The sequence below is a fragment of the Peromyscus maniculatus genome, chromosome 3 (genome assembly GCF_049852395.1).
Source record: "Peromyscus maniculatus bairdii isolate BWxNUB_F1_BW_parent chromosome 3, HU_Pman_BW_mat_3.1, whole genome shotgun sequence".
NCBI classification, from domain to species: Eukaryota; Metazoa; Chordata; class Mammalia; order Rodentia; family Cricetidae; genus Peromyscus; species Peromyscus maniculatus.
Window position 1 is genome coordinate 121,683,957 of NC_134854.1, and position 22,111 is coordinate 121,706,067.

At 44.6% G+C, this 22,111-nt stretch overlaps 1 protein-coding gene across 5 annotated transcripts in view; it reads right to left on the bottom strand.

Annotated features, from left to right (window-relative positions):
• The window catches only part of Foxp1 (forkhead box P1), a 524,457-nt gene that overhangs the window by 392,581 nt on the left and 109,765 nt on the right, over positions 1-22,111 (bottom strand). For all 5 annotated transcript variants that reach the window (XM_015989405.3, XM_076567455.1, XM_076567453.1 and 2 more), the window contains one exon: positions 2,961-3,055. The gene's annotated coding sequence lies outside the window, so the exon portion shown is untranslated. Of the gene's footprint in view, positions 1-2,960; positions 3,056-22,111 lie in introns of those variants that run through there.

Below are 22,111 nucleotides of genomic sequence, written 5' to 3' on the forward strand. Positions count from 1 at the left end.
CTCGGTGTTCTGCCTGTGGGGCCACTGTCCCGGGTTCAGAGCTGCAGGGTTTCTTGTGGATATGCATCAGGGCTGCCCTTCAAAGCTGCACATATATTTAAAGGGAACACCAGGCAACAAGTACTGGATTGTGAAAAGTGCATGCTCTATCAGACAGACAACTATCCACAACCCAGCCACAGGATGGCAGGAGCCAACTTTCCCGTGGGAAGTGCTCTGTGCAATGATGGCCTCAGATAAGGGCCAAAGTCTGTACTAAGCTTTTTGCCTGAATCATCTTGCAGATTCTCTGCTAAGCACAAGATCATCCACTAGCTGCTTAACTTGTACCCACTTTCCAGGTGAGACACAGTTGGGACTCAGGGTTGTTGAATGACCTGTCCAGTCTAATAAGGGAAGCTCATGGAAGAATAGGGTCTGACTCCAAGCCAATCTAACTCCAGCACATGCAGTGTGGTCACACTGCTGTCCTGTGTCCACAGAAGGTGTGAAAGCAAGCCTGCTAACACAAGTCTACTTCTCTCATGAGCACAGGCTGGGGACAAAGAGACTGTCTCGTAGGACAAGGCAAATTCCATCCTGTTCACTGTGCCAGTTAGGAATTTTCACAGAAAGCACATCCAGGTCAATCTGAAGCAGAGAATGTGGACAGGGCAACTCACTTGTCACCCGAAGGTAAGAAGAGATCAGCTGACATGTTCCACAGTCAGTGGGAGGGAATGGCAGGAGATGGGTTGTCATATCTTCAAGTCCGCTAAGACAGGCCAAAGTAGGGCCCTCAACCCGGTCTCTTGAATACACTAGGAGAGCACCACTGGATAAGAAGTGGCCATGTCATTGGGATACCATGACTTAACCTGGCCAAAACCTCAGAACCAGAGTAATGAACACTCATCTGCATATTCAGGACTTAGAATTTTATACCTCTCTGGGGGACATGTGTATCCCTCGCAAGTCTCAGGCTCAGCATGGCCCCATAAGAAACATGAAGAGTCTCAGGAGTTCGCTGAGATGTGAGTCTCTGCTAAGACTCGGACAGACTGGAATGTGAACACAGAGTAAGTCAAACATGACCCTGGACAACTGGACAACTTTGCATAAGTAAGCACACGAGCAGCTCGGCAACTGCCCACGTCTCCTACTTTCCATCCCTCTGGAGCGCCCACCACATTTCCTACAGCTAAGGCTGGGTGTCTCAGGAATCTAGAGAACAGGACTAGAAGGCACGCAGGAGGCTTCAGGGAAGCTGAGCAAAGAGGCCCTGCCGCTGTGAGAAGGGCCACTTTCATCTCTTGGCTCGATATCTTCCTTGCAGGTTCTAGGAGCCATGACTGGAGACCCTGCAGCCACCACGCGGCAAGACAGCACTAATACCCTTGAGCAGGCAGAGCAGAAAGACAGACGGCACGAACTGCTCTCTCCACATGTGTTTCATGAAAGAGAGCACACAGCAAATTCGTCCACCTCCCTACAGTAGCATCTGTTCTAAGACAGTCATTTGCAAATAATACAGCGGAACAGAAACACCTCTTCGGATAGCACTGCCGTTCTCCGTGAGGACCAAAACCCTAGGAAAAATCCACAAATTGGGTTTCTAGTTCCCACCTTCTATTCTTAAAGCTGTTTGTTTAACCCTGACTTCCCTTCTTAATTAGTACTGCTGGTCCAGGGACGCGTATTTGCTGAGCCTGTCTATATGTTTTGACATGCAAGACTTGTGAAATTCAAACATACTGCAGACATTCAAAGCATTATTATTTATAAAGGCCCATATTAAAGGTGGAAGATCTTAAAGGCCTCTCAGATTCTGATGATTAAAGGAAATTTAATCGCTCTTCATTGGCATTTGATCTTTAGCCTGCCACAATCTACCCGTGTAGCCCTTCATCCATATTTGATACTAAAGAGATATTTCAACAGCGTGTCCATCAAGTGTAACACAGACGGAGCTCAGAGACCACATGACTCACAAAATAAAAGAGCATTCCACCACCCTGGGTTAGCTAATGAAAGCGAAGGTGACTGGGGAGCCGGAGCCATGGAAGGGCTTCCCCTCCCATGGAAGGAAGCCATTCACATACAGTCCACCCCGCCCCAGCCTGCCAGTCTCCCGCTGGGTTGGAAGGGCAGGGATTTCAAATCCCTGTTTCTCCCTCATTCATAGTTTCCTCAAGGTCAGAGAGACTAGTAACCCTGTGAGCTGTGAAGTTCATGGATGGCCCCCCAACCTTGACGTATCAGAGGATGGGGGAGCAAACCAAAGCCCCTCAGGTCAATATAGCTCAATAATTATTTGGTATACAACATTCACGGGGACATAGTAGCCCCACTCATTTTTTTTTCAAGTACCCATAATTAACTCTGCTAACCAACGGCAGAGGTACCTAGCTGCAGCAGACACTGTCTGGGGCCCAGGAGGGTAACTAGAGTCACTCTCTGGCCCTTTGGAAACAATCGGAGCCATCTCTGCACTCGGACATCTTCTTGCAACTATGACCCATGACCAGGCACAAATGGGATTTCTTTTAGTTTGTTCTGCTTGGGGGTGTGAATGCGTGTGTACGTGATGCATGTTTGTGCAGGTACATATGCACATGTATGGACATGTGTGGAGCCAAGGGTGTCATTCCTCAGGAGACATTCAGCTTCTTTTGTGAGGCAGGGTCTCTCACTGAGACATAGAACTCTCTAAATAAAGCCACCAAATCCACCTGTCTCTACCGGTTTGTTTTTGTTTTTTTATTTCTTATTTTTTGTCGTAAGATTGATCTCAGGCCATCATGCTGGCGAGGCAAGCACTTTAACCACTGAGCCACCATCCCCAGGCCTGAAGGTACCTATGCCTAAAAGTCATATAACTGTCACAGAAAGTTCCAGCTTGGGAACTCACACCTGATCCTGGGGCAGATGGCCCACAATTTTCTCTCCACCCCTTGGTGACACAGACATTGGTTACTTACCCTGAGCTTTTAATAAGTCTCACAGCCATAAAAAGCCTGGGGTCACTGGCAGGGGGCCTGCAGAATGCCACAAGACTGCACCACACAGAAGGACCCTGGAGGCAAAAAGGAGAGAGAAAGGGTTAGGGCCAGGGCATCCAGGGGGCGTCACTGGACTTCTCCCCTCACACGTGAAATCGGCCCCAATATTTTCCGATGAAAAATGTTAAAACCAAGCGCACCTGTCACTCCTGAGGGCAGAGATATTCTGGGAGGTGGTCTGGTTCCCTGAAGTGTTCATCAGTGTCTATTCCTCATTTCATGTGTGTGTGTGTGTGTGTGTGTGTGTGTGTGTGTGTGTGTGTGTGTGTTGCTACATGTGTGCATCAGTATAGAGGTTAGATGTCATAGTGAGAGAACTTCCTCAATCACATAATTTGGGAAGCGGGGTCTTTTACTGAACCCGGTACATTCGGCTAGACTAATTGGCCAGCAAGTGCCAGGGATCAGGCTGTCTCTATCTTACTAGCTCTGGGATGAGCGACACTTGCCACTGTTTTATGTGTGTGCCAGGGATTTGAAAGCACAGTCTCATCTCATGGGACAAGCACTTTACAGAGCTCTCTCTCAAGCCACATTCTAAGGATGCATTCTCCGAATTAATGCTAACAGACCCTGAGAAGTAAGAGCAAGAAGACACACTGATACAAAATGAAGATTTCATTTCAGGTTTGGGTCAATTAACCTGGCTTCAGGTGCCCTGTAGATGAGGCCAGGAGGAAACCTGTACCATCCAGGCACGGGTGCCCTGAAAAGGCAGGTGAATTCTTGCCTGTCAGCCAGACACATTGTCTCATTTGTCATTTTACCAACTGCATTTCACATTCCAGTAGAGGCCAGGACAGCCTTGTCATGGAAGGCAAGAATGTGTGCTAAAGCCGTGGGCTTCTGTGGGTCTGGTTGAGTTATGAGTATACTATTTACTGAGTTGGCCAACTCTGCTGATGGAGCAGTCAATTCCTCTCGGAGTGCTTTCTGAATGTGTAAGCTGCCAGTCAAAGGCCCCCAGGAAGCCCTGAGGTGACCATGCCACCTCCATGGCTGGGGAGGCTACAGAAGGAATGCTCTAGGAGAAACAAAAGGAAGCAGAATGAGGGCCCAGTACAAGCCCTTCAGGGGATGTATGTGAACTCTTCCCACAGTATGTGTGGGCAACATTTGGTGACTGTACCCATTTTTTTTAGATTAGTCAAACTGAGAAGCTGAAACTGAAAAGATGTATGGAGTTTCATGATTTGAATAGTCACATGTCTCTGGAAACCATGAGGGTTGTCTGTCAGGCAGAACACAGAGAGGAGTTCAGAGATAGTGCTCTGGTTGGGTATCTCTTCCAGATTCAGATAAATTCGGGCTGGTTTCACCACACTGTTTTCTGGGCATCAGCTGCGTGCAGCACATAGACTGATCAAGCCATACAAGCGTGAGCGTCCTTGTTCTGGGGCTTGTGAGATGACCCAGGCAGGAGAGTGCTTGCTGTGAAAGCAAGAGGACCTGTATGCAACTCTGGAAACCACATCAAGAAAAACAAAGGAGTTTGGTGGGGTGGACTTGCAATCCCGGTGCTGGAGAGGTGGGGAGAGGAGGTCTGTGCAGCTTGCTGGCCAGCCAGCCTTAGCCCCGTCAGTGAGCCCCGGGTTCACCAAGAAAAAAATGTGGGAAGCATTTGAGGATGACACCTGACATTAACCTCTTTGTATACAATGATGGATACACACACACACACACACACACACACACACACACACACACACACACACACACACATACACACACACATGCTCACCTAGTTCTCCTAAGGTAGGCTATGTGGTCATTATTCTTCTCAAGCAAAGCATAAGAATGCATCCAAACTATTTTAAAAGGAAAAATAGTATTTTAAAAGGACATTTGCATTGGGGTAAGCAGTGATCATTCAGATGTAAGCTCCTAAAATGTAAACTCCTAAGAACTGCCATCATGAGAAAGGACCATTGTCATGGACTCATCAGCATAATAAGATAATGAAGTTCATTATGTTGTCTTCAATGGAAGTACACTTGCTGACGAGCATCCCCCAACACTGACTCTGAGACCCCAAGAGCTGCGCCTCTTTAAGGACCGGCTTCACATGCCTCAAGGGAAAGTCAGCCCTTCTCAGTCCTCACATCAGGGCAGAGCCATTGGGGAACTTTGGGGCCCTTTATTATCTACTTGTAAAATGTTATAAGCCCGTAAACTAGTTAATTTATGAGCCGTGTTAATAATTTGCTCACACTTGATCGCGGGTTTCGCAAACACGGCTTCCAGGGATGTGGGAGGATAATTTGTAGGTCCAGCTTCTCGGCTAAGGGGACACTAACTAATTTGACACACTACCATGACATTGATGGCGGGGCACACTAATGACTGTACTCCTAGACGTGGCTGTCAGCCTGTCGTTCCAGTGAGGAGCCTGCTTGCTCTCAGTGTGGCTCAGGACACAGCGCTCAACTCATTATTCAGACAGCACCATTAATGAGAGCCCATGTTTATTTCCACCATACTAACCAGTGCTTAGCTTCCATTTGTCTGATACGGTCATTGATTAAAATGGGTCTCATGAATAGTAAATTTGAGCCCCACAGAAACAAAGGGCCACCAGAGGAAAAATAAGCAAGAGTCGACTGGAAAACAAACCTGGTCAACTTGTTTTCTGCTTCCAATGTCACTCAGGACGAAGTGACAGGTGGAAGGAAGTGCTGTGGATACCAAGGAGAAAGAAGGGGATGTTATAATCACACCGGCCTGTGGATCAGCTTGACTGTTCTGACCATGGCCACTTTAACCTCGACACAGTCAAGAGTGCTAGTCAGGAATGCCTTCAGACTCGTACAAACCTTAGAAATCTTCAAAATGGGGTATCACATAATGTACTGTAATGATGGGGTTTCCTATGACATCTTCACACATACATATCACACTGTACTTTGCTCACACTCACCCATGACACCCCCTGCCCAATCCACTGGTCACTTAGCTCTCCCTCCCCCCCACCGCTTTGCTCTTGTGCTGTGCTTGCATGGACCTAAATTCCACATATGAGAAAACATGAGGTACTCCTCTCTCTATGAGTGTGGCTTCTTTCACTTAACATGATGACCTCCAGCTCAGATCCTTTTCCTGCAAATGGCATGATTTCATTCTTTTCTAAAGGAAGAATAAAACTCCATTGTGTACATACACCACATTGTCTTTACCCATCTGTCTACGGATATGTATTTTGGCATGTTCTGTATCTGGGATACTGTGAAGAGAGCAGCAGTAAGCTTGGACTTACAAGCAGCTCTGGTGGGCCTGGGATCCTTTGGAGTATGGCTGGGTCAGTGTATCAGGGTTTGTCTTTCTCTGCATTTGCTGTTTCCTTGGTGACAGTAACCTGGGGACTCTATGTGCAGAGTTTTAGGTTCATTTCTCCATGGGTGACACAAAGGTTTACTATGCCTTTCAACCTTACAAAAGTTTGTTCTTTAATTAAACTGACTCAAACATGATCATCAAGGACACCAATAAACACATCTGTGATTTTTCTGAACTGATAACCAAACTGTATAGCTGCAGGGTTTTTAAAATACCCTTTTATACACGTTTCTAGTCCTAACTAAACCTTGTAATCAATTTCTATCTTAAATTAAATTTCTATTTTGGTCTGACAAATTTTCTTTCATTTTATGATGATTATAATCCTAAAATATTCATATAATAATTTAAAATGAATAACTTTTTTAAAAGGTAGGCCCACATCTATTAAAGGAATGATAAAACCAAGACTACTCCCAATGTGGTTCATCATAGAATGTGCAATTCAAATTAAATATTTCAACAAATGCTGTCTGCCACTCAGGATAAAGAATTCTACTGAATACTGCATATGACTTTGGATTTTTATAAAATAGCAAAACAAGTCTGAGCCCACATAGATCACTTTGGGAATGAGAGTGTCACTGCATTCAGCAATTCTAAGTACATACTCCTGGACTCACTGCCCAAGATAGAGGTATAATTTCAGAAGGGCCATGATGCCTAAACACTGCACAACATGTGGAGAGCAGATTTAGATGGTGGGCTGGTTTGTAAGGACAAGTACCCAGAACCATTGTTCCAAGCAACCCGGCTGTCTCCAAACGTTGCTATTTCCATGGGCAACCACAGAAGGCAGGTATACAAAGTGTCAGCATCTCTACACTGTGCACTTCCAGTAAGTAATTGTTGCCCCATCATGACCTGGTAAAATATTGTCAGTCTGTAGCCATGACTGGATAGGTGATCATCAAATCCAGTGTTCCTCTCTAAGCAGAAAGCTTGGCTGGGTGCTCTGTCCCCTTGCAGCTATGAAGATCCATGTCATCAAGTCCTGGCCAAACAGAGCAAGGTAGGATGCACCACCTTCTGACTCCCATGCCTCCTCACCATGCCTGTGGTCCTCTCTCATCCCTCGATTGAGGGTCCAGAGACCCAGTGGGACTTCCTACCATCTGAGGGCAAGTATTACAGAATGTCTTAAACCCAGGGCCCTCAAAGTACATGCAGATCATTACAGAAGTCATCCTCAGTCATGGCCAGCAACTCTACTCCACCCTCAACAACCAGGGGCAACCTGAGGGCTACCCAGGAAGTGGAAGTACTCACTAGGTGAAGCCTCTTGGATCCAGTGATGTTTATGACCCCTACCAACAGTGCCTGACCCCTCTTTTTATTTCTTTAGTCTATGTTCTGATGATTGCTAAGCAAGTGCTATGCTACCTCTCTGAACTTTATTGTATGATTCACATTCATTCATTCATGTTTCCACACCTATTTTCTTCTCCTTTCCCACTCCCTTTCTTTTCACTCTTCCTCTCTGTTCAGTCTCCCTCTTCCTCTTCCCCCTCTCTCCTTTTCTCTATATCCCCCATTCCTTCCCTTCTTCCTTCCTTCCTTCCCTTCTCTTCACCGGCTAGCACTAAACTCTAGGCCTTCTATATGCGAGGGAAATGCAGCGCTAACAGCTCTCACTTTTTTGTCTGTCTTCCTTTCCTCCCACCCCCATTATTATTATTATTATTATTATTATTATTATTATTATTATTATTATATCTTTCTTCTCATTGGTAAGAACTAAACCCAGGGCCTTGCACTTATTGCCCCTTACTGTAACTTAAATACATTATCTCCTTGGCTTTACCTTCAAACTCTTGGCAACCCTATGTAAGGAAGGCACTACCAACTGGCAAAGCACAACCAACTGAAAGCCCCCAAAGACACTCTATGGTTGCTGTTAATGACTCCTCTGGTCAAGTAAGGACAGGAAAGGAGAAAGAACCAAGAGCCAACATATTATTAAGACGTACTAGGCATGCCTTGCCTTACCTACTCTTTACCTAGGCCAGTCAGGGTGGCTCCCTTTTGTAGGTGAGAATGTAGAGCCTCTACAAAGTGAAATGTAGGCTCCCACCACACAACTGCTCCAGCTGTGAGCCCTGCTGAGTCTACCCCTGCCTTTCACAGGCAAACTTTCAGAGAACATACACATTCCTCAAATTATTGCTTTAAAAAAAAAAAACACCGAATGATATCTCCCTAACTGAAATACCACCTTCCACTACAACAGGAGGGCAGTCCTCAGCTGCCAATGGCAGGGACAGTGAGGACCATCTACAGAGGTTAGGAGAAAGCAGGAACAAGCTAGAGGGATTTCACAATACAAAGCAAACATGCATTCAGGCTCCTGTGTAGTAATCATTCTCTACATCTTTACTGTCAATATATCGAAAGCATAAGACTACATCTTACTCCCGTTTAAGAATGAATTGGATGTGGTGGCTCATGCTTTTGATTCCAGCACTCTGGAGGTGGAGGCAGGAAGATCATTGTGAGTTCCAGGCCAACCAGGGCTACATAAAGAAACTCTGTCTTTAAAAATAATAATGATAGTAATACCCAAGCCGGAGGGAGGGAGGGAGGGAGGGAGGGAGGGAGGGAGGGAGGGAGGGAGGGAGAAAGGAAGGAAGGAAGGAAGGAAGGAAGGAAGGAAGGAAGGAAGGAAGGAAGGAAGGAAGGAAGGAAGGAAAGAAGAAAGAAAAGAAGGAAGGATTGATGGATAAGGACTGAAGACAGGAGATAGAGTGTGGCTGAAGAGCATGTGCCAAACATGTGTGATGCCCTGCACTCAATCAATCGCTAATACAAATGATAGACAGATAGACAGACAGACAGACAGACAGACTGACTGACTGACTGACTGATAAAGATTTGACCAACTTTTTTTTCCATTAAAGAAAAAAAATGCAGTGAGATTATTGGGATTCCAGCCAGATGTCCTCTTTGACAACTGCTCAGCTGTGCTACTACTGTAAGGAAGCAACCAGAAATGAGGTGTAAATAAATCAGTGCAGCTGTTTTGCAATAAAACTTTGATAAAAGCAAGTCGCCAAAAGGGGAGGTTTGGTCCAAGCTGCACAATTTTCTTACTTCTGCCATTTAACTGTTTGGGTATTTTGCATATCCATTCACCCATAACATACAACAAGACTTCCTCTACCATAATAGGAAACATGTCTGGTTAACATTTCCATGCAGGATCCCTGACTGCCAGGAATCAATTCCTGAAGTAAGGAGGGAATAGCCTCAATGTGACAAAGGTTCAGGATACCACAGCTGTGGAGCTCAGCTTCCAAAAGTCTCTTCCCCATGCTCATGAGCCTCAGAGAGCACTGGCTGGAACAAAACTGTAAGCAGTATTTCCAATAAAAAGAAGACCCAAAGCTTTTGCTCTCAGTATGGTCAAGTGTCTGTGCTGACTGAGGGAAACTGAGGTACCTGAAAGAGACCTTATAGAAGGACTTCATGTTTTTAAGGCAAAATAAGTAATACACACACTTAAAAATACCAGTGGTATCATAAGTTCTAAGAACTAGGAATGATACTCTCTCAGACTTTCAATGGCAAGCATGAAGGCTCTCTAAATTAGAAGTGAACTGTTTTCCTGGATTTGTGGGGTATTCTTTGTTAAGTGATTTCAAGCAAAGAGCTACACGTCCAGTCACAGGACACATAGGAAGAAAATATACCAGTATACTGCCCCATTGTTCCCTGAGAATGAGGAGTCAGTACAGCAAAGATCTGGTTTGTTTATTTGTTGCTTCAGACAGCAAAACTCAGATACATTGCAGAGAGAAAAATAATGTTAAGAATCTGTATCCCCAGTTAATGTTTTATTTTAACATTGATGTGTACAAGACATTCTTATGAATTTGTTTTACCTAAACCATCAATCAAAACCAGAACAGAAGCAAGTAAACGATAGTCCGGCCTGACAAAGGGATATTTTGTAGTCATTAAGAATTAATCTGGAAATGGAAATGCTTGTGACATGACATAAAATAAGCAAGACAGGAAAATTAACCTGCAGTAATCCTTAAGTATATAAAAACATGCTGCAAAAAAGATCAGAAAAACTTAAATTAACAGTGTCTGCCTTCGACAGAAGGGATTAGACAGTATTTCTCTTCACTATTTTTAGTTTTCAAGATTTTTCCAAAACAAAGAAATATTAGCTGCAGAATTTTAAAACCTTGTCTGAGAAGTCATTTATGAATGGCCTGTAACTGGCTTTGCAACAGGCTGGAAGTGTCTTGGGGACAGACAAGACACTGTGTTACCTCGCACACAGATCAGTGTTGGTTCACCTTAGGAATTCAGCGAGCTTCCCTTGAAGCAACTGGATAGGTTATCTGACTTTATTAAAATCCCCTTAATGAGAGTCCATAAATAAATACAATTCTTATATTTCAAGCCTTTTAGAGAAATTAAATCATCATGTTTAAAGAATCAGATTGCTATGGATTAGACCATAAATAAAATGTTTAATGCAGAATTCTACTTTCCCTGTCCATGTTCCATGGTAGCACACAGTAATTTGTCTTTTAATAACTTCAAACAATTCTGAGTCATTTGCTCATTAAAAACAAAATATATCTTGATCACGAAGCTTGGCATTTCATAAATATTTAGCCCAAATACGCTGCCTCCTTCAACTGGAAATAGCACGTTCCAGATTGATAAGAACACTGTATGTAGGAGAAAGAAGGAGCCCCTCCACCTCATGTCAGCTGGGAGAAGATAAGATGTTGGCCACTCACAGGATTTTGGCTGCCTCATCACCATCCATCTATGGCTCTACCATGCTCTCAGCATAGAGCCCCAAAGCCATCCTGTGGCTCCCAAGCCCCACCATGTTAATTTAAGGCCTTACAGATACCCTAGCCTCCAGCTTAGCCTTATTATCTCTCCTGACAAGTCAAGCTTCTCTCTGAGGGGGTGGGGGGAAGGAAGGGAGGAAGGGAGAGAAAGAGGGGAGAAAAGGGAAGGATCAGGAAGGGAAGGAGGCGAGGTGAAGATTTTAAATTCTATTCTGAGAACTACTTTGGTCAGAAGGACAGTGAGGAAAAACCTTGCTACTCCCCAGAGCTAGGGGTTAAAAACCCAGGATCCTGCATATGCTAAACAAGAATTTCATCACTGAGCTAGGTAACTATCCATCTTATTAGGGTTTTTTTTTTCCTCCTAATTTATTTAAAATTTGAGACAGCAACTCAACAAACTGCCAGGGTGGCCATGAACTCACTATGTATCCAAGTCCTGAGCATCTAAAGAATGACAGCCCAAGTTATCTTCTGGACAGACGGGGACACACACACACACACACACACACACACACACACACACACACACACACACACACACACAGTTTAAAAATAAAGTACATTAATAAAGGCTACCATTCTTCCTTGTCCCTGGAAAGCCAAGGATACTTACTTAGTGACAAGCAGGCTATCTTTTTTATATAATGCATTTATTTGTATTCTATTTGCCTTGGTGTTTTGCCTGCATGTATGTCTGTGTGAGGGTATCAAATACCCTGGAACTGAGTGGAGTTACAGACAGCTGTGAGTTGCCATGTGGATGCTGGGAATTGAACCCAGGTCCCCTGGAAGAGCAGCCGGTGCTCTTACTTGCTGAACCATCTCCCCAGCCCCTAGGCAAATAAGCTATCCAAACAGAAACTACAGACCTTTGTTTTCATCAACATAGGAGTTCACACCACAATGACACCGAGAGCGAGAGCGGGATGATCATAAAACAACTGATTCCCTTGGTTTCTTTCTAGTCACAGCAGAAGGCCATGGTGGCCACTTGCCCTTGCATGTATTATTTCTGGCCAATGAGATGTTGCACAGGCAGAGGTGACCATCTAAAGTCCTCTTTCACAGAGACACCACAATCCACATGACAATGGGTCAGAGGTGTCCGCAGACACAACAGGACCACATCCACATTCTTTAATGTTAGGCTTTGAAAACCTATGTGCTCCTGCTTGTGGCAGCTAGCCTAGCACACACTCACTAAGACAGGCCATACCGTAGAGGAGCCACAGCAGAGTCTACCCGAAAGAGACACTCATCTCTGGCTTTGTCTCCATTTCCCTCTCTTGGCCCACAGGACTATATGTCACTATTCGATGTATCCTTTCAGAAAAAGTCTCTGTCCTACCTCCACTTTGATAATTTTCAAGAATACTTCTCATTGGCTAGGGTTTTTGTTTTGTTTCTGGTTCTGTTTTCTAGGTATGCAGCCCTGGCTGGTCTGGAACTCAGTATGTAGACCAAGCTGGCCTTGATCTCAGAGACATCTACTTGCCTCTGCCTGCGAGTACCCGGCTGGTGAGGCACTTTCTCTCAGTGCATACCATGTGCTGACACGATGTTGGAAGTGGGACCTGCTAAATGTGAAACAAATGAGGTCTCTGTGCTCTCCAATCCACATCTACCAGCAGGCACTAACAAAACCGTATGGGAACGATTAACACAGCCTTGACCCCAGTACAGGTCAGAAAAGGCTTTGCACAGGGAATAACCAACAAGGCATCAAAGGCAAGTGGGAGCTGGGAAGGTAGACAGGGCAGGGGAGCAGGGTGAAACTGCTGAGAAAAGCAGACACGTGGAGCACAAACACTGGAATTAATCCTCTCTCTAGAGCGGCTTTAAAAACAGAACTGGAGTGGTAGAGATTGTATGAGCCCGAGATGAGGGAGAAATAGAGTAGCCCCGTCCTCTGGCTATGACTTGACGCTGAACCTCTGAACTCACCATAGTCACAGTGCCCTGCACAAGACCTGCACAAGATGTACCCAGTCAACATTCTGGTATGCAGGGGAAACACGTTCACTGAGGAGCTGTGGACAAGTGATGGGTTTAGGAGGGTGAGTCAGTTTGCTTAAGGGTGTAGCTCCTGGTAGGTGGACCATGCTCCAGCTAATGGCCCCATACCCAGAAATATGTGGACAACACAAATTAGGAGTCAGTGGGTTATTAAAATTAAAAAAAGAGAGACATGAAGTTGGGGTTAGGGAAGCAGGATAGATCTAGGAGGAATTGGGAGTGATCATGATAAAAATATATGAAATCCGCCGGGTGGTGGTGGCGCATGCCTTTAATCCCAGCACTCGGGAGGCAGAGCCAGGTGGATCTCTGTGAGTTCGAGGCCAGCCTGGGCTACCAAGTGAGCTCCAGGAAAGGCACAAATCTACACAGAGAAACCCTGTCTCAAAAAACCAAAAAAAAAAAAAAAAAAATGAAATCTCAAAACAATAATAAAAAAATTTAAAAATTTTAAAAGAAACGATAGATAACTGGGGTGTATCAGGACTTTCAAGCCCCAAACAAGGTCAAAGTCACTGAGTAAGAAAGACGTCAAGGCACACTATTAGAAGCACACAAGTGTAGTGATGGGATGGTGTCCCCTTTTAGCACTGACAGAGAGAAGTGTGTCACATTAATATGGCTTTTCTAAATTCTGTGGAAAAAAAATCAGAAGCATAACAGTAGGAGAAGAATCAGAAGCATGAGAAGAATCATGGCAGTTTTGAATCATGTACCACAGCATCTGTCCTTAGAGATCCGCTGGCCTCCTTTAGACCAACCACCGTTATCTTGCAACCAACCAAGGGCAGGCTAGAAATCTTTCACTCCACAAAGCCACAAGGGAAAAAAACATCAGAACACTAGCTCCTCCTGTACCTGGAGCTCCTCTCTGTAGTCTCACTCTTCTCATAAGAACTGGAGTTTGGGGTGTCCTCAATGACTCAGGCATTAAACTCCATCCAATGCACCAACTGGTCTCCTCAGCATCACTGAGGGTTCCTTGTGGAAGGTGGCTAGGCCCCAAATGCAGGTTCTGATTCACTAAGGTTACAGGGAGGCCAGAAGCTTTAGAGTTCTAAACCCCAGTGATACTGATGGTGGCTATCCAGGCTCTGAGGATACCCTCCCAGGGAGAGGCACTTCATCCCTTATCAGGGTATCACTGAGTCTCACCACACTGAAGACAGGGGCTCCTGCATCTATCACAACAGGCTTCCTCTTCCCAGCTCAGGTCACCAGCACCTTCTCTCTCTGTCTCTGTCTCTGTCTCTGTCTCTCTGTCTCTGCCCACTCCCTCTTTCTCTCTCCCCTAGGCTTCCAGAAACTGCAAGTCACTCCCCAGGCAGCTGTTGTTGCTGGCACCTGACTTGGAAGTCTCTGGTATTAACTGTCATTTATCAGTTTGAAGATGAAACCCAGCAGCCCTTGGCCATGGTACACAGGACTCTAATGCCATCCCACTCTCTCCAGCCCTCTCATTCCTCCATTTCCAGTTCAGCCACCTGTACTTTTCTGCTACCCCACAACAGAGGCTTGATCCTTAGTCATCCCCTCTGCCTGAAGGTACTCCTCTACTTCCTCTGCATTTGTGGAGCTGAGTCTAAGTCTACAGATGGGAAATCAAGTCAATTTTTCCAAGAGGCCTTCTATGAGCAGACTGAGGGGCCTCTCCAAGACACATCCTTTACACTGCCCACCAGTTGTGTGAACTGGCACTGCATCTCAGTTCTTCACCTCACTTGCTTTTCCGTCTCCTCCTATCAGATGGTTGCCATGCACCCTGCCCCTGCCAGAAACAGAACAATGACTGGCACCCAGCAGACACTGGACGGACAGACAGCTGCAGAATCGATGGATTACTAAGCCAATTACTTGAAGCCATAACAAATGACAAGCTCCAGAGTGATTTGAAACTACAGAAACTGAAGTGGGTTGAGGACCAGAAGATCGATCTTCCTTTGTTGTCTCAAGAGCAAACCCCGGGAGACCCACTTTGGCCTCTGCAAGCCAACTCCTGGGATGTCGGCAAGATGGTGCCCTTAACCTTCAACTTCTTCACACCCATCACCCATTCACAGTTCCAGCTGCAAGAAGAAAAGCAGGTACCAGGGCTCTTTACAAGCTGAGCCTCTCCACCGTGGATGGCTCTACAAACCACTTGTAAGTATTCTATGTTAACCACAGTTTGTAATTTTCTCACAGGTGTTTGAAAAGGGGGCAAAGCCTTTTAAGACAGTGTGCGTGTATTATGTCACTGTGCACGTTCAGTGCCATGCCTACAGGTTGACAGAGAGCCTTTGCTGAGCCATGGCAGCCAGGAGAGTTCAGGGGGCATCATTTTGCTAACGGCATCCTACATGCTCCAAAGTGTTCACGCCTTAAGAAAACAGTCAAGTGGGGTTTTAACACAGCTTGTCAGGAAAGCTGACACCAAGGACACTACAGAGGAAACCAGATCATGTGAGTTGTACCTGGCAGTTCAACAGAACACAGGAGAAATACTCTTGCTTTGTAAGGCAGCCAAGGCATTGGTTCGGAGTTCAAATGAGGAAGGCGACATGAAGGAGTATTCGAAGCATACCCTATCAAATGGCTTTTCCACACCCTCAGTGGAAGTCATTAAGATGTACTGCACTTCACACCGGCTTTGTGTGTGTGTGTGTTGGCAGGCGTGTGTCTGGAGCTAATTTGGGTTTGGAAACTGATGCATGTCTTGTGTGGCCTTCAGAGAGTCATACCTCTGCTCTGAAAGGCATCAGAAGGGCAGGAGAGCAAAACCAGGGATCTCAAAGGTTCCTTACAGCGCCCACACTCCCAGAATCCATGGGTTACATCTAAGGTGGGAGGCCACAAAGACAGAGGGGCCACCTGTGCTGCTTCTTCATCCAACAAATTCCAGCAAGGCCGCCATCCCTCCCCAGAGAGTGAAGGACTGGGGACTACACTCTGGCTCCCGTATCCGTTCACATAAAGTTCCGTTTCCATATACTGCAGGAGGGTGAGTTGATGTAGTAATTACCTGTTACTCTTGACAAGTAAGGTAATTAATGTAGCAAAATACCACCGCAATGTGTGTAAATTTAGACCACCATAATTAAAGCACCCGTCTGTTCAACAAACTGTTCAATTAAGAAAAAAAAAATATTGACGGTGTGCTTTTTTTTTTTCTTTTTTTTGGAAAGTGGAAAACGTATGGAATGAATGATTCCCCACTGGTTGACATCCCATTCCAGAGCACGTGCTCAGCAGGGAGCATGCACAAAGGACTCAACCCCACAAATACACCGAAGGACTTAGAAACACAAATGGCTAGGCCAAGAAAGACTGTGTTTAGAACTCCAGTCAGTAAAACTCCAGTCAGAAAGAAAACAAGGAGGACTTGAACTCTCAAACTATGGCAGAGAGCACCAGGCTGACAAGCTACTACTGTGCTGCTCTTCATGTAACAGGGCCATCTAGAACCGTAACACCAGATATCATATCACTGTCTACTGGCCAGGTTTAGAGCCCGGCACTAACCAGATAGTGGGCAAACTAAACAGCTGGGAAGTCCCTGGGACTCCCTGAAGGGCTAGGCTTATGGAGAGCCTCAAGAAGAAAGCTGGCTGGCCTTTCACAATGAAGAAGATCTCAGCTTCTCCCATCCTGCTTTCAACCATTCGCAGCCACAGGAAGCAGTAAATGACCAACAAAAATCAAGCAAGAGCCATGCTGAGATCAAGAAAAGAGAAGAAGAATCCGTGAGCAAAAAGCTCTAAAAGGTTATTACTCTTGAATATAAGTAGACAGAGGAAATAAAAACTGGCACAGTAGAAGAGCCTAAGCAGGAAGAAAGGGAGGGGGCTCTTTAGAGGGGCGAGGAGGGAGGGGGCAACCATAAAGAGGGGAAACGAAGAGAGTAGCAGGAAGATAAGAACAGAGGTGGACTGAGAAGATGGCTCTGTGGACAAGGGGCTTGCTGAGTGACTATGAAGACCCAATGGCAGCACCACGGAAAGCCAGAGGGGGTCCACGCTCCTCTGATTCTCAAGCATTCCTACCTCATGATGAAAGGTGGAAATGGGAACCTCCAGCAGCTTGCTGGCCAGCTAGCCCAGCACACACTGTGGCAAACAACAGGCCATGCTGCAAATGAGGTGGAAGGAGAGGACAGAAAGACACCCAACGTAGTCCTCTTATCCTCACAGGCATGCACACCATGGCATACATGCACCCGCACCCACAAATACACACATGCAGTAAATATATACACAGACAGACATTTAAAGGTGAATAAGAAAAGAGAGGGAAGTTCAAAGAAAGAAGTGAAAACAGTCTGATGAGGGAAGGAAATGGTTTGTGAGGCTGGTGTCAGGTCATAGTGCATGCACTTTTTGTTATGGTATATAATACCCTGGGAGATGTAACTAAAAGGTACCTTCAAGTCAGTTCTCAGTTCACTATATTCAGCTCTGTCCTAAATGTTCCCTGAGAACCTGAAAAATCTCCAAGTGAAGAAGAAAGAGTACAAAGACGCATCCCAGCTGAACACTCAGGGAAAGGATGCCTTCTCCGAGCACGACACTCCAGTTCCACACTTGGGGACCAGATCAACGCCACTGACTGAGAAACTGAACCAAAGCGTTCCTCCACTGATATGAAGGAGACCACAATGCAGAAGCAGAGAAGGGGACTGCAAAGAAAACTCACAATGTGTATACCACGGCAGCCCTGGAAGGCTAACTTTTAAAATGATGTCTTAAAAATTAGCACTTCAAAAGGAGGCCAAACAGCGTGACAGGGACACAAAATTAAGAAACATGATGTGGGGACCTGATGCAAGTTCATGGACTAAACATTATTATTATTTTTTTTAATTTTCATATGCTCGAGGACTATCCACAAAAGTGCAAATGATAGCTCTGCTCATCTCTCTGGATGAGTTTGTGTGATGTGCTTTTCAAAGATTACCCTGGATAATGTGGTAGACTGAATGAAAATGTCCCCCACAGTCTCCGTCTTTGGACACCTGGTCTCCAGCTCGTGGCACTGTTAGAGGGAGGTTAGGGAACCTTGAGGAGGTGGAGCCTTGCCGGAGGAAGCACGCCACTGGGGGTGGGCTTTGAGGGTTTACAGCGCCACCCTACTTCCTGTGTGAGAAGTGAAATGTGATAAGCTGGCTTCCTTTCCTGCTGCCCTGCCATGTCTCCCCCATAACGGACCCTCTATCGCTCAATAAATTCTCTCTTCCTTAAGTTGCTTTTGGTCATGGTGTTTATCATAGCAAAGGCTTAGTCACCAGAACAGATGGCATCCAATGGGCCGATGCAGCACTGGAAAACACCAGTCAACCATCTCTCATTGGTGCTACCATTCATACATATCAGAATGTCTGTCTTAATCCCATCTTATGAACAAGTCAATTGAGGCACAGGAAGAGCTAAGTGATGTGAGTGACTTTTCCAGAGCTATGGTACCAAGACAATTCATTCTCCTTGAAATGGGCTAAATACATCTCCTTCCCCCAATAAATGAATTCACGGAGGATACCTCGGTGCTATATTAGCCTGACAACTTAGTGTTTACAGTTTTGACTTGGGCCTTGGAATTCTGACTGTAAAATAACTAGGCAAACCGGTGAATGTTCCAACGCAATAGTGATGAAAATTGCTAAAGAATCACGCAAATTAGGGGGAGAAATATCAAAGATCTGATTTCACACACTTTTTCCCCCTGTGGTTGATGCTGAGGATTGAACCTGGGGCCTCATGAATGCTAGGCAAGCACTCAACCATCAAGCTGTATCTCCAGTCCCAAATATCTGATTTGGAATCTTAGCTTCATCATTGAGTGGAAATACCAAATAGGAACCTGTGACCCTACAAAGCCCAAGGGGCTCAAATGGCTGGCTGTGCATAGGATTTGCTTTATTACACCAGCAGACTCCAGGGAAACAGCATCACCGTCTCCAACTCCTAACTTCATATAAAGCAGATCTTAATTTAACTCTCTTTGACCCCTCCGTGGTGTCACACCACAGTTCTCTTTCATCTCACAGAATCAGAAGACCAGGGGACTGGAGGCCGAGTGGCATAGGTCACTTACATTTTCCAGATGTAGACATCGTGAGGAAGTTAGGAGAAATGGAAGGTGAAATAGAGAAAGGGAATACAAAATCATCTCAATGATGCCTGCCATATGTCCTGGCAGCTTTTAACTAAAGAAACTCAAAAACTAAGCAAAAAAAAAAAAAAAAAAAAAAAAAAAAAAAAAAAAAAAAAAAAAATGCCGACTAGATTCTTCACCCTCTTTTGTTCTTAAAATCACTGAGAACTAGTGGCTGGAGAGATGGCTCTGTGTCCACACAGCTCTTGCAGAGGACCCAAGCATCAGAAGTTCCCAGCACCCACCCTGGGTGACTCACAACAGCTTGTAACTGCACCATCAGATGATCAATGGCCTCTCTCTACAGTTGCCTGCACATGCATGCACACATGCATACATGCGCATGCATGTATGTGCACATAGACACACACACACCATACATATATACACATCTAAATTGATAGAAATAACTTTTTAAAAAATTAGTAAAAACCATTGGAAAGCTGAGCGACTTGGGAGTGAACAAGTGAACCTAGACAGATAGATTATAGACGTACATGGTGTTAAAATGAGTTAGTGGTTCCTTAGTTTGAACATTAGAAGAACATTCAAAGAGCACAAATATGCAAGGCCATGAAGTCATTCAAATTCTGATCCTACACACGTGTGCTCACATATGAACTTTGTGTTAAAGCGTCATTTTACATGTGTAAAAATTATATTAAGCTAGAGTCCAAAATGTGGGGAGGGAGAACACATCAAAATACCTTTAACTCAACATTTAAATGCCACCTCTTATCTTTACCTAGAGAACCAGGAAAATAATGCCTGCGAGTGTTTTTATTGAATTAGCTATATGCCTTTCAGTTAAGGGAACATTATTTTGTTCTGTGTCTAACACTGTTAGGAACTTTTCTGTATAATTTCAAGGTATCTAGTAAACTATAATGTCTTTATTTCTATTATAAAGTAGGTGCTTTCTTTTTCCCATCTTTAGATGAAAGAACCCAATGGAAAAATATTTAAAATATTTCCAAAGTTCAATAAGTTACTAAGTAGCTGAAATGGACTGGAAAGCATGTTGTCCCTAACTTGGGGACAGTGTACTGACACCCCTCCAAACATATGATACGCCTTGGCTAAGGTTGCTTGGCTCACATTGATCCTGGAGAATAAACCCTATAGGAAAATAACCTTGTTTTAAGAAGCTGCTTTTCTCATAAGAATATTTTTGAGCTAGTTATATAAAGACACGATTCGGGGCCCACACCAATAACTGACACCCAATGAATGCTTCATACAAATGGCTGCTGATACAGTTGTGGAGGCCTTGTCTTTGTGACTACCAAAGCAGATAGAAAAACACTTAGCATCTATATTTCCATGCTCTCTCTTTATCTCAAGTTGTGAGATGAAGCTACACTGGTTTCTTTATGCAGAATTTTGTCAATAAGTAACTCTTAGGGTCTTGTCTAAATTATATGACAAACAGAATTAACACAGGCCTAGGGGTGGTGGGCAGTTCAATTTGAGATTTAGCATTGGATGGTCGGCCACAAAGAAAGACAGAGGGCAGGCAGATAAGGAATACTCTCGGAAACTTGTGAAAGAAATGATGGGGCACACAAACACCCAAGAGGGTACAGTGGCTAGGGAGAGGGTTGACAGCACACAGTGCCACACCTGCAGGGGCTGCAGAAACACAGGGGGAGAGCAGAGTCTGGCTGGCCAAACGTCATTTCTTGAAAGCTTCTTGTCCAAACATTGTCTTTTCTTTCAAATCTTTGTTCCAATGTTAAAATGAGCCATTCTTTCAATCCTTCCTTTCCTCTACCCCTTTACTGATCTTACTAGTTTCTAGAGAACACATCCTTTTCTCTTTCTAATTTCCCTATGTGATTAAATAGACGGATGGATGGATGGATGGATGGATGGATGGATGGATGGATGGATAGATGGATGGATGGTATACATAGGTAGACACAAATAGATGATAGATGATAGATAGATAGATGAATAGATACATAGATACAAAGGTAGGAAGATAGATGATATATACATAGACACATAGGTAGGTAGATATAGATATATACATATGTAAATACATACATAGGTAGGCAGATAGACACATAGATAGATAGATAGATAGATAGATAGATAGATAGATAGATAGATAGATTATATATCTCCATCCATCCTTATCTCCATGATGCTGAAAGAAAACCTTTCTCCTTGGCACACAGGCAGTAGAAACTTGAATTCAAGACTTAATTACTGAGGTGATCTTAAGTGACAGACATAGCAACAAAGAACTCCAAATGCAACACTGAGGACATTGTGTTCTCTCCAAATCCATTTCAACTCCAGGAATGGCATCAGGGACACAGCTTCCCATGGTACAAGAGCAGCACCTCAGACAGACTACAGTCCATGTGTGACTTGGGTAGCACAGCCAAGGCTGCACAGTGGCCAGTTTGTGCAAGGGGTGACAAGCTAGTCCGCTATCAATTTTTATACAGCTCATTAGTTAAGAGATTTATTTTTTTTTAATGCCTGAGGTAACTCTTAAAAACCCAGACCCATACACTCAGTATGTCTTAGTCATCCCCTGAGTATCTTTTTTAATTCCCATGTTTAAAATTTATGTTAAAAATGTCCTTACAGGCTGGGAAGACGCCTCAGCTGGGAAAGGGCTTGCTATGCAAGCATAAGGAACTGAGTTCAGATCCCCAACACCCAAGTAAAAAAATAAGTACGGTATGTCCTAACCTCAGTGCTGAGGACAGAGGAATACACACAGAAGGAAACCTGGTGCGTGCTGGCCAGCCAGAA